Here is a 12,193-nt window from a genome sequence, read left to right as displayed (position 1 = left end):
TAACTGCTCCTTAGATTAGATCACCACCTCGGAACTAAGCATGAAGAGAAAGTGGAGGCCACTCCAACATCAGAAGTATGACTACAATTCGGGGGAGAATCCGCTATTTAGACTCTTTAGTGCATTTGAGGTCCCAGGCAGAGAACCCACTTGCACCGTGCCACATGAACTCACTAAATGAAGAAGTCTCTGGATCATGCTTGTGAAACTGGAATTGGAAATTCTCAAGCAAACTTTTGTAGACCCAATTTCCTTGAGTTTTAGGGGCATGATCTCAGGGCCAGAAAAGGATGTCAGACATTGCGAAGCAGGGAATGTTTTTGCCCTTCTATCCCAGATGAGCCTGGATCCTCAGTGAAGTGGGGCACTGTGGTAGCGAAAACAGTGAGGCTAACTTGGGAACCACTAGAGGAGGTTATAAGTGATGGAGAAATTTATGGGGTGGGAGGAAGTATGTCAGGAACCAGAGAAGTTGTCAGGACATACATCATTTGAACAGCACTGCATGGCTAACGGACAGAGATTCTGTGAGGCTCTGTAAATTACAACATTAGAGACTATTCATAAACTCAGGGTCACAGGGAGAAACTTTGCAAGGGTGCCTGACAGAGGATTGTCATAGATATTTTGTAGATATCAGTGCACCGCTTGAAGAATCAGGAATTGCAAGGGGCTGAGGTGGAACCAGGCACTGCTCCCAGAGAAAGCCGAGAAGAATCCACACAACCTACCAAAGGAGAAGAAAAGGGAGGTGGGACTTGAATGGAGGAGACTCTGGATCATTCAAAGAGATGCTGAGCCCTTCATTTGAAGAACACACAAATGTTCAATTGGTCAATGGGGGGAAGGTTTGATAGGGACAAACAGTGATAACACATTGAGTGTGAGCCACAGTCTATCTCCTGTCTCCTTCCAACTCTTCTGAAATACACCTTTGAAAAGGAAGAGCTGCTTTCCATTCAGGTGGCCTGGCTTTCTAATATTGATCCATGAACGGATTAGGAGGAGACTTAGAGGCATCCCTTCAAAACACACCCAGAATCTGCTCACTTCTCCACATCTCCACTTTCATTCCCTGGCCCAAGGTTCCATCATCTTTCGCCTGGATTTTTGCAAAAGCTTAACCAGTGACCTCACTCGCACTCCTGTCCCCTGCTCTTGTTCCCTACTAGCTCTTCTTCCCCCAGCAGACAGAGGGATTAGCCCTAAATCAGATCATGTCCATGCTCTACTCAGAACCATCTGATGGCTTCCCATCTCATTCAGAGCAAAACCCAAAATCCAGTCCAAAGTTCTTAGCTACAGACTCTAAACACACACAATAGCCCCCACTGCAGACACACACACACACACACACACACACACACACACACACACTCTCTCTCTCTCTCTCTCTCTCCCTTTACACACTCCACATACCCCACATACACACTCTACACACTATCTCTTCTCCACACACACACTCTTTACACACTCTACATACACACTACACGTACACACTCTCCACACTCTCCCTCTACACATACTCTACACACACACCTACACACTTTACAAACACACACTACATGTACACACTCTACACACACTCTATCCACACACACACACCTAAACACCCTACACACACACTCTACACACATACTACACGTACACACTCTACACATATACTCTCCACACACACACTTTACACACTCTACACACACTCAGCACACTCTCTCTACACACACACTCTTTACACACTCTACATGAACACACTCTACACACATTCTACATACACACTCACGAACACACACTACACACACTCACAAACTCACACAAACACACTACAAACACACTCTACACACACACTACATGCACACACTCCACACACACACTGCATGAACACAATACACACACACACACACACACACACACACACACACACACACACACCTTACCTCACTACTCTCCCCCCGCTCAGCCATTCACTTCACTCTCCTCCAGCTGCAACGGCCTGCTCCCCAGGCACACTCCAGCTTCACTGCTATTCCCTCTGCCTGAAAGATGTCCCCCTGAGAGTTGCACTGCCTCACTTCCTTCACACTGCAGATCTTCCTCACCCTCTCAGCAAGGCTTCCCTGGCCCATCCCATGTAAAACAGCACACCTCTCCCATCACTCTGTCCCTCACGCTGCTTCTTTCTTAGCTGATTATGTACTTTTCTTGTTAGCATAGTATATACTCACTTGTTTGTCGGTTATTGTCTGTTTTACCCCCACACTAGAATGTGAGCCCCAGGAAAGGGAGGAGCTAGATCCCGGTGGCTAGCCCAGCACCTGAACAGTGGGTGGCACGCAGTAGGTGCTCAATAACTCTTTCCTTAAGCTTTTAAAACTGAAGTATAATTTACTCTTTCAAAGTATATAATTCAATGTTTTTTAGTTTACTCATCACATTGTGGAACTATCACTTCCATCTAATTCCAGAACATTCTCATCACCCCCAAGGGAAATCACACACCCATTCGTGGTCATTCCCCATGACCCCTCCCAACCAGGAACCACTAATCTACTTTCTGTCTCTATTCTAGACATTTAATATAAATGGAATCATACAATATGTGACTTCTGGTTCTGTCCCCTTTTACTAGCATAATGTTGTCAGGGTTCATTCATGTTGTGGCATGGATCACAACTTCATTCCTTTTTATGGCTGAGTAGCAGTCCACTGCATGGATGGACCACATTTTGTTTACCCACTCATCAGCTGATGGATATTTGGGCTGTTTCCACTTTTTGGCTAGTATGAATAATGAACACGAATGCTATGAACATTCGTGTATAAGTCTTTGTGCGGACATATATTCAATTCACTTCATTATATACTTAGAAGTAGAATTACTGGGTCATATTGTAACTTTATGTTTAACTTTTTGAAGAACTGACAGACTGTTTTGCAAAACAGTTGCCCCATTTTACATTCCCATCGGCAATGCATAAAAGTTCTAATTTTTCCACATCCTTACCCACACTTGTTATTGCCCATCTTTTTCTTTCAACCTATCTTATTGGGAGTGAGGTGGTTATCTCATTGTGGTTCTGACTTGCATCTCCCTAATGACTAATGATGTTGACGATATTTTCGTGTGCTTGTTGGTCATTTATATATCTTCTTTGGAGAAATATCTATTCAAATTCTTTGCTCACTTTTAAATTGGGTATTAGACTTTTCATTGTTGAATTGTAAGGGTTCTTTATATGCTCTGTATACCAGACCCTTGTCAGATTTATGATTTATAAATGCTTTCTCTCATTTGTAAGTTGCCTTTTTCACTTTCTTTGATGGCACCCTTTGAAGTACAAAAGTTTCAAATTTTGAGGAAATCCAATTAATTCATTGTCTCTTTTATTGCTTACGTTTTTGACGTCATATCTAGAAAACCACTGCCTAATCCAAGGTCACAAAGATTTACTCCTGTTTTCTTTAAGAGTTTTATAGTTTTAGCCCTTACATTTGTCTCTGGTCAACTTTGAGTTGATTTTTGTATATAGTATGATATAAAGGTCGAACTCCATTCTTTTAAAAGTAGATATCAGTTTTTCCAGCACCATTTGTTGAAAAGACTATCTTTTCCCTCATCCAACAGCTTGGAACCCTTGTTGAAAATCACTTGGGCATATATGTTAGGGGTTATTTATGGGACTGCAATTCAATTCCATGGATATATATGTCTATTGTTACGCCAGCACCATCTTGTTTGAATTACTGTATCTTTATAGCAAGTTTTGAATTCAGGAAGTATGAGACCTACAGCTTTGTTCTTCCTTGTCAAAACTGTTTTGGTCCTTCTGTGTCCTATGTATTTCTCTATGAATTTTAGGATCAGCTTGTCAATTTACACAAAAAAGGCAGCTGGGATTTTGATGGGGGTTGTGTTAAATCTGTAGATCCATTTGGAGACTACTGACATCTTACCAATATTAAGTCTTCTGACCCATGAACATAGGATGTCTTCCCATATATTTAGGTCTTCTTTAATTTTTTTCAATTATGTTTTGCACTTTACAATGTATAAGTCTTGAAATTATTTGTTAAATTTATTCCTAAGTATGTTTTATGATGCCATAAATGGAATTGCACGTATAATCTCATTTTTGGAGGGCTCTGGCTATTGTATAGAAAAATAATAAATTTTTAAAAATTGATCTTATATCCTGCAATCTTGTTGACCTTGTTTATTACCTCTAATAGTTTTTGTTTGTTTGCTTGCTTGTTTTTTTTGTGGACTTCTTAGGACTTTCTATATACAAAATCATGTAATCTGCAAATAGAAATCATTTTACTTCTTCTTCTGGTCTGACTGCCCTGTCTACAACCTCCAATACGGTGCTGAATGGAAGTGGTGAGAGTCTTGCTCCTGATCTTTGGGGGGAAAGCATTCAGCCTTTCACCATTAAATATGATGTTAGCTGTGAGTTTTTGGTAGGTGTTCTTTATTAGTTTGAACAAATTTTTATTCCATTTTATTCTTGTTTGTTTTCATCATGAAAGAGTATTGAATTTTTTTCAATGCCCTTTCTGCACTTATTCAGATAATTATGTGGATTTTGTTCCTTATTCTATTCATATGGCATATTATATTGGTTAATTTTCATATATAATTAACCTTGCACTCTTGGGATAAATCCACCTGGCTATAGTACATAATCCTTTTTTTAGTTTTAATTTTGTTTAAGTTTGTTTATTTATTTATTTATTTATTTTTTCAACGTTTTTTATTTATTTTTGGGACAGAGAGAGACAGAGCATGAACGGGGGAGGGGCAGAGAGAGAGGGAGACACAGAATTGGAAACAGGCTCCAGGCTCCGAGCCATCGGCCCAGAGCCTGACACGGGGCTCGAACTCATGGACCGCGAGATCGTGACCTGGCTGAAGTCGGATGCTTAACCGACTGCGCCACCCAGGCGCCCCTGTTTATTTATTTTTGAGAGAGAGAGAGAGAGAGAGAGAGAGAGAGAGAGCACACCAGGAAAGGACAGAGAGAGAGGGTGAGAGAGAGAATCCCAGCAGACTTCATGCCACCAGTGTGGTGCCCGATGTAGGGCTTGAACTCACAAACCATGAGATCTTGACCTGAGCTGAAGTCAGACGCTTAACCAATGGAGACAGCCAGGCGCCCCATGCATAATCCTTTTTATAGGGTGCTGGATTTTGTTTGAAAGTAGTTTTTTGGGATTTTTGCTTCTATATTCATAAGAGATATTGGTTTTCTTTTCTTGTGGTATCTTTGTTCTGGAATTGGTAATAGTGGTCTCATAAAATGAGTTGGGAAGTGCTCCCTCCTCTTTTATTTTTTGGAAAAGTTTGTGAAGAATTGGTGTTATTTTTTAAATGTTTGGTAGAAATCACCAGTGAAGCCATCTGGCCCCGGTATTTTCTTTGTGGAAGTTTTTGGTTACTAAATCAGTATTTTTACTTCTTATAGTTCTCTTCAGGTTTTCTGTTTCTTCTTGAGTCACTTACAGTAGTTGTCTCTTGCTAATAATTTGCCCACTTCATTTGGGCTATCTAATTTGTTGGCATAATTGTTCATAGTATTCTCTTATGATATTTTTAAATTTTTGTCAGGTCAGTAGTGATGTTTCCCCCTATCATTCCTGATTTAATAAACTTAGCCTTCTCTCCCTTACTCTTGGTCAAACTGAAGATTTATCGATTATTGGTATTTTCCTTTTTCTTCCTTCCTTCCTTCCTTCCTTTCCTTTTTATTTATTTTTTTATCTTTTTACTGTGAGGTAATGGCATATATTATCCATTATGGAGACTTTCCCTTTTCTTATTTAAGCTTCTATTTCTGTATAACCTTTGGGACTTACTTCCATGATTTGTCTACTAAGTCCTGGGAATGAATTTCCCTGTACCACTCTTTATTTCCCTTGCCATCAAATGTTCACTTATCTCTTTATGACTTTGGGCAAGTTAATGATCATCAAATAATATTTTCTGATCTCTATAAAAGGATAATTTCAATTAACCTCTTTGCGTATTTCACAGTCTTGTGGAGGTGGGGTTTATGGAGTGGGGCTCAATATATTACCAACATTCTAATTTGTTTTTTTCACTCGTGGTTGTTAGTAGGTGTTTGTTGGTCTTTTCGAAGAAGATACTGTGTTGATTCTTTGTTGTTTCTGTATGCTGCGTTTCATTTCTTTCCACTGAAACATTTATTGTTTCCTTTTGCTTGCTTTGGGTTTAATTTACTCTTCTTTTCCTGGTATCTTAAGGCAGAAGTTCAAGTTATTGACTTGCAAACTTTCTTCATTTTTAACATAGGTCAATAAATATTTCATAAATTTTCTGAATGGTCTGGAACAACTAGATTGATTGACATTGGAAAAGTGACGAAGCTTTACCCTTAAGAAGAAAAGGTCCCAAAGGGCAGGGACCAGTGAGATAAGATGCAGTACAAGACCAAATTTCTAGAAAGGGTAAAGAAAGATGCCACAACATCATAAGAGGAATTCTCAAAAGAAAGATGGATGCAGAAGGTATTGTAGGAAGTGTTGCTGCAGATAATAAAGTATAATTACACTTTGGTGTTTGGGCTTTTTGTTTGTTTGTATTTGAGAGACTTTAATAAGAATTCAACTGCTTTTCCATTTCTTTCCAAAATTAGGCTTGTGTCTTTTTCCCTTTTTCGCTTTCTTTTTTTAAAACTTCTTCTATCTAGTTAAGTAGTATACGCTCATAGTGAAAGCACTATACAGAAAGGTAGAGAGAAGAAAATGAAAGTCGTGAATATCCCTCCCTAGATTTTCATTCTAAACTTTTTAGTATGCACAATACACAATCGCTTACCCTCATTTTAAAATTCAAAACGTCCTGGGGCGCCTGGGTGGCTCAGTCGGTTGGGTGTCCGACTTCGGCTCAGGTCATGATCTCACACTCCGTGAGTTCGAGCCCCGCGTCAGGCTCTGTGCTGACAACTCAGAGCCTGGAGCCTGTTTCAGATTCTGTGTCTCCCTCTCTCTCTGACCCTCCCCCATTCATGCTCTGTCTCTCTCTGTCTCAAAAATAAATAAATGTAAAAAAAATAAAATAAATAAAATAAATAAAATAAAATTCAAAACGTCCTGAAAACTGAAAATTTTGCAGAAAATCATTTTAGTGGCAAAACTTGACCTGACTGGATATGAGGCTATTTATAGACTTTACTCCTATGTCTATGAATATTAATACTCTTATTTGCAGTATATTATATAATATATGAAATATTATCTTTCTAAAAGGTGGACTATTCTGATTTCTGAAGTATATCTGGCCCCAAGGATTTTGAATAAGGGATTGTAAGCCTAGCTATATTAAAAATTATATATATATATATGTATGTATGTATTATATATATATATATATATATACATACACTCACAGATGTTATTCTAAATCTCTACTTCTTAACAGCATATTGTGAGTATTTTACTGTCATTAAATATTATTGGAAAATTTTTTAATGGTACTATAATATTCCATCATGTTGATGCATTCTTGTTCATTCAACCTCTAGCCTTTTCTATATGTGAGACATTTTCAATTTTTCAATATTATAAATAGCACTAGATTAAACATCTTTGTATATAAATTTTGATATGTATCTCTTGATATGTTCTTGGAAGGAATTCATACATATAGAATCGTCAAGACAAAGCACAAATATTTTAAAGATTTGTGATATATACATTAAAAAGGACTGCCAGTGTCTCCAGCTAAAATGGAAGGCTGTCATTCCCAGCCCACGTGTCCATCCTCATTTGTGCTAATGGTGCTTTGACATACAGAAGTTTCAAAACTTCATCACTCCAAACTATCCGCCTTGGTTTTAGATTCTGATATTATGATTAAGAAAATCTTAGCTACCCCAATAGTACCAATACATTCTTTTTTTTTTCTTCTTCTATAGCTTAATTAACCTAGAATTTACTTTGGAGTTTAAAGTAAGATAAAATTGTTACTTTTTTCTAAAGTTAACCGGCTAGCCCAACAATGTCTATTGACTAATCCATTTTTCCTCCATTGATTTGAAATGTGAATCTTATCATAGACTAAGCTTATTATAGATACTAGAGCCTAATCTGAGGCCTTTCATTTTGCTTTATTGATCTGTTTATCTACTCTGAGCTAGTTCCACACTGATTAAATTATTGCCATTTGATAAAGGTTTCCAAATCTAGTGGTGCTCATTCCCCATTATTCTTTTTCCTTTTCAAAGTTTTCTTGGTTATTCTTGTCCATTTATTGTTCTAGATGATCTAAGATCTTTCTACTATCCAATTAGAACAAGAAATATAGTTGGAATTTCAATTAGACTTTCCTTCAATTTATAGATTAATTTAGCAACTATTGACATCTTTACAATACTGAATCTTTACACTGGGAATGTGGTTTGACTCTCCATTTATTCTATCCTACTGTTATGCCTCTAAGAAAGTTTTATAGTTTTCTTCTAATAGGTATTTTAAAAATTATTCCCGAGTTTTATTTTTATTGCTATAGTGAATGGGATTTTTTACATTTTATTTTACAAGATTGTTCCATTGATTTCTTTAATATATTTATTTTGTGATCAGCCACCTTACCAAACTGTCCCGTTAAATCTAATAGTTCTTCAGTTGATTCATTTGTGTTTCTAGTTAGACAATTACACTGCCTGAGAGTAATGATGATTTTTGTCCCTCCTTTCCAATAGTTATATCTTTTATTTATGATTCTTACAGTACATTAGCTATATCTTCCACAATAGTGCTCAATAATAGTGGTGATAGCAGACATCTTTATCTTATTCTTGACTTCAATGTGTCTAGTTGTTTCCCGGTAAGTAAAATGTTGATGTCTGAAGTTCATATTCATTATCATATTAATAAAATGTTATATGTATCAACTTCTTAAAAGTCGAATACAAATGTTTAATTTTTAGAAAAAGGCTTTTCAGCACCTATCAAGGTAATAATATGATAGCCTAAGGAAGAGTCTTTTACTTATTGTTCTGATGAGATTTCTTAATACTATATCTTTCTTATACCCACCCATGCATTCCTTCTTGGTCAAAGAAAATTACCATTGTTTTGTAAGTTATTTTTTTTAATGACACAATGATTTTTTTTGTTTGCATTTCAGTTAAGATCTTTACATTTACATTGACAGGCAGCGTCAATCTGTAGTTTTATTTCTTTTATGAAGTTATTACTATCTTGTCTGTTTCTATCAAGATAATGCTATTCCCTCAAAATAAAGAGGAAAATGTATCATCTTTTCCTATGTTCTGAAATGGAATAAAGTATGTGAAAGTTTTAGAAGATTTACTAAAAAAAAACCAAGCCCAGAGCCTCTGCTCAGGTCATAACGTAAAAACTTCTAATTTTTCTCATCTTGATTATTGGTGTATTCAGGTTTTTCGCCCTTTCTGAGAAAATTTTATAAATTTGTATTTTTCTACAAACTTGTCCATTTTAATGATATTTTTAAGTTTATTACCATAACTATGCAATGTTCTCCTGTTATTTAAATTTTTTCATCTGTATGTGTTTTTATGCCCATTTCCCCATTCCTACTTCAGTATATTTGTGGGTTTGTATTTTACTTGTTCTCTTTCACTTGTGTTTGGATTCTATCTTCAAACCCATCCATCCTCTTTCTCCGTTATCCAGGCTCTGGTAGGGTTCTCATGCTAAAGACACCTGTCTTCTCTCTTGCCCAGGCACACAGTGTTTCTGGGCAGAATTTGTCTGCTCCAAATCTCTCACTGCAGAGTCTGACAGGCACCTGACAATATCCATAGTAAGAAGCTTTTCTTTTCTTACAAAAATGTATTTGATTTGGTCCCATTCCTCAAGTTGCTGTCTGGTAACTGGTTAATTCATCCAATGAAGGCAGTGAAAGGGAATGAAAGAACAGACCACTGCAGTGGGATTTGGAAGCCCTGAGATAAGGCCTGAATTGGGTCTGTCCCCAGCCAGCTGTATGGCCCAATCTCTAGACTTTACTTTCCCCAGCTGTAAAATAAGGTAGTTGGATTTCAAGATTTCCAGCCTATTCACCTTGAGTATCCTATGATTGTCTAGTATCCAGTTATCCAAATAAAATCTTTCTAGTTGAGACTAGATTACTATGTTATTCTGTACATATTATAGTTTCATTTTCACAGATATTTGGGGGATAGTAAATAGCATGAGACTTTCTAGCATTCTGAAAACTTATTCATCAAAGAGTTCTGTATAAAATTCATTGGGTCCTGGAAGACTGGCAAGTTGCCATAAATACCAGAGCAACACAGCCTACCTTTAAGGTGGTTAGTAATACTTAACCATGAATAGTTGCCATTACAACTGGAAGCTCTTTACATGGAGTTTCAGGATCAAAATCAAATGTACTCTGTTTTAGTATCCTAACAAAGCAACCAACAGAAGCTTAAACAATTGTTGGAAAAACTTAAGTCACGGCAAGAAATGGAAATCACCAAATTGCCAAGCAAAGTAGTATGATAACATGTAATAACAGTAAAGGTGATAGCACAGTTCCAGCTAAATTTATTTAATGTCATGGTTATAATTTCTCCCAAAAGAAACCCTGAATTTCTTAATTCTGTTTTAAACTCTGGTCCTAGACAATAGCATTATTTTGAGGTCATTTGAAATGGTAATTCTAGTTGGAAACATGCCCATCTTCTAGGAACAATATCCCCTTCTAAGAAATGCCCCCATTCTAGCCCCACACATGTGCTTCCTGCTATGAATCCATCACCACAGCAATATTCGTTGATTGGCCCAGAAAGGAACATGTGACCAAAGCAAAACCAATGAATTTCTTCCCTTGCTATTTGGACCTGGGGCCAAGAGAGTAAGGGGAATTTCCCTGGGAATGGTGAACTTACTAAACATATAAGCAGTGAAGCTCACAAGCCACCAGAGACCAAGAGTTCTGCCACATAGAGATTGGTGCATAGTAAGACAGGAAAAAGGAACCCATAAGCAGAGAGAAGTGGGGCATCTGGACAAAGCAACTGGACAAATATCCATAAAGGAATACACCTGAGGAAGATTTGGAAGCTACAAGGCTGCAAGAGAGGCATCACTCTTAGACCAATGAAGATGACTGGCATGTTGCCATAAATACCAGAGCAACACAGTCTACCTTTAAGGTGGTTAGTAAAACTTAACCATGAATAGTTGCCATTACAACTGGAAGCTCTTTACATTGAGTATCAGTGTTCAGACTGAAGAAAGTGACGATTAAAACATGGATCAATATAGAGTATAGAAGGGTATGGTGACAGTGAACAGAGAAAAGTCAAGATGAGAAAACAGAGAGTGACCATAGACCATGATACCCTAAGCTGATGGTTTGCAGTAATTTTTTAGTGCAGGACACATAGCATGGTGAATACTTGGAGAAGACTAAATTGATTTTATATCACATTATGTTAACTTACTAATAAACTCAATGTAAGTTTTGTTTCACAGGGTAGGTTTGGTTATGCATAATCAATCACCTTTATAATCTTTATAAAGACATAAATGAATTAACCCAGTAAGGGATAGTTCCAGAGATCTGAACCTGAAAGATACCAAATGGCAATGCCAACAATATTCAGATTTCCAGACCATGAGGAGCAGATGAACAGCCCTCCTACAAACAGCTATTCTATAAAAAGATGGCTCCATCTTCCCATACAGGTCCCTGTCCTTTGGTTGTGCTGACTCAGTCACTGCTCTCACCACTTTTGTGTTTCTAATTCCTTGCCCTGCCTCCTCCCCCTGGAGCAACTTACCTTGTATCTCCCACCGTCCCACCTACTAAAATCTCAACTCCTTTTTAGATCCTACTCAAAATACCATCACTGTGATGCCTTCCCTTTACCCCTTGCAGCCCGAGTAGTTCTGGATCTTGTAATCAGGTGTGTCTATGCCTCAGTTCCAGCAGTTGCCACAATTACGTGTTTATGTATCTGTCTTTCCCAGCTATTTTGTGTTCGTCTCCGCGCTTCTTGAATCTAGCTTGCTGCCCGTTCTAAAGAGTTATTGAATAAATCCCAAATTACTGTGTGTTATAATAATGGTTATAGTTTTTCAATTTCTGACAAAATAGAGTTTTTTGTAATTTTATACAGACAGGGCAATGGTTCTGTATGTTCATTCTTCCTAGTCTGCTATCCATGTAGTATGG

General features: G+C 37.5%; 1 protein-coding gene across 3 annotated transcripts in view; it reads right to left on the bottom strand.

The window, feature by feature from the left end:
• The window catches only part of DNAH8 (dynein axonemal heavy chain 8), a 335,701-nt gene that overhangs the window by 66,606 nt on the left and 256,902 nt on the right, over positions 1-12,193 (bottom strand). The window lies entirely within an intron of this gene.

The sequence above is a fragment of the Neofelis nebulosa genome, chromosome 6, assembly GCF_028018385.1.
Source record: "Neofelis nebulosa isolate mNeoNeb1 chromosome 6, mNeoNeb1.pri, whole genome shotgun sequence".
Lineage (NCBI taxonomy): Eukaryota > Metazoa > Chordata > Mammalia > Carnivora > Felidae > Neofelis > Neofelis nebulosa.
Note: the sequence above shows the minus strand (reverse complement) of the source record. Positions and strands in the feature narration are given on the sequence as shown.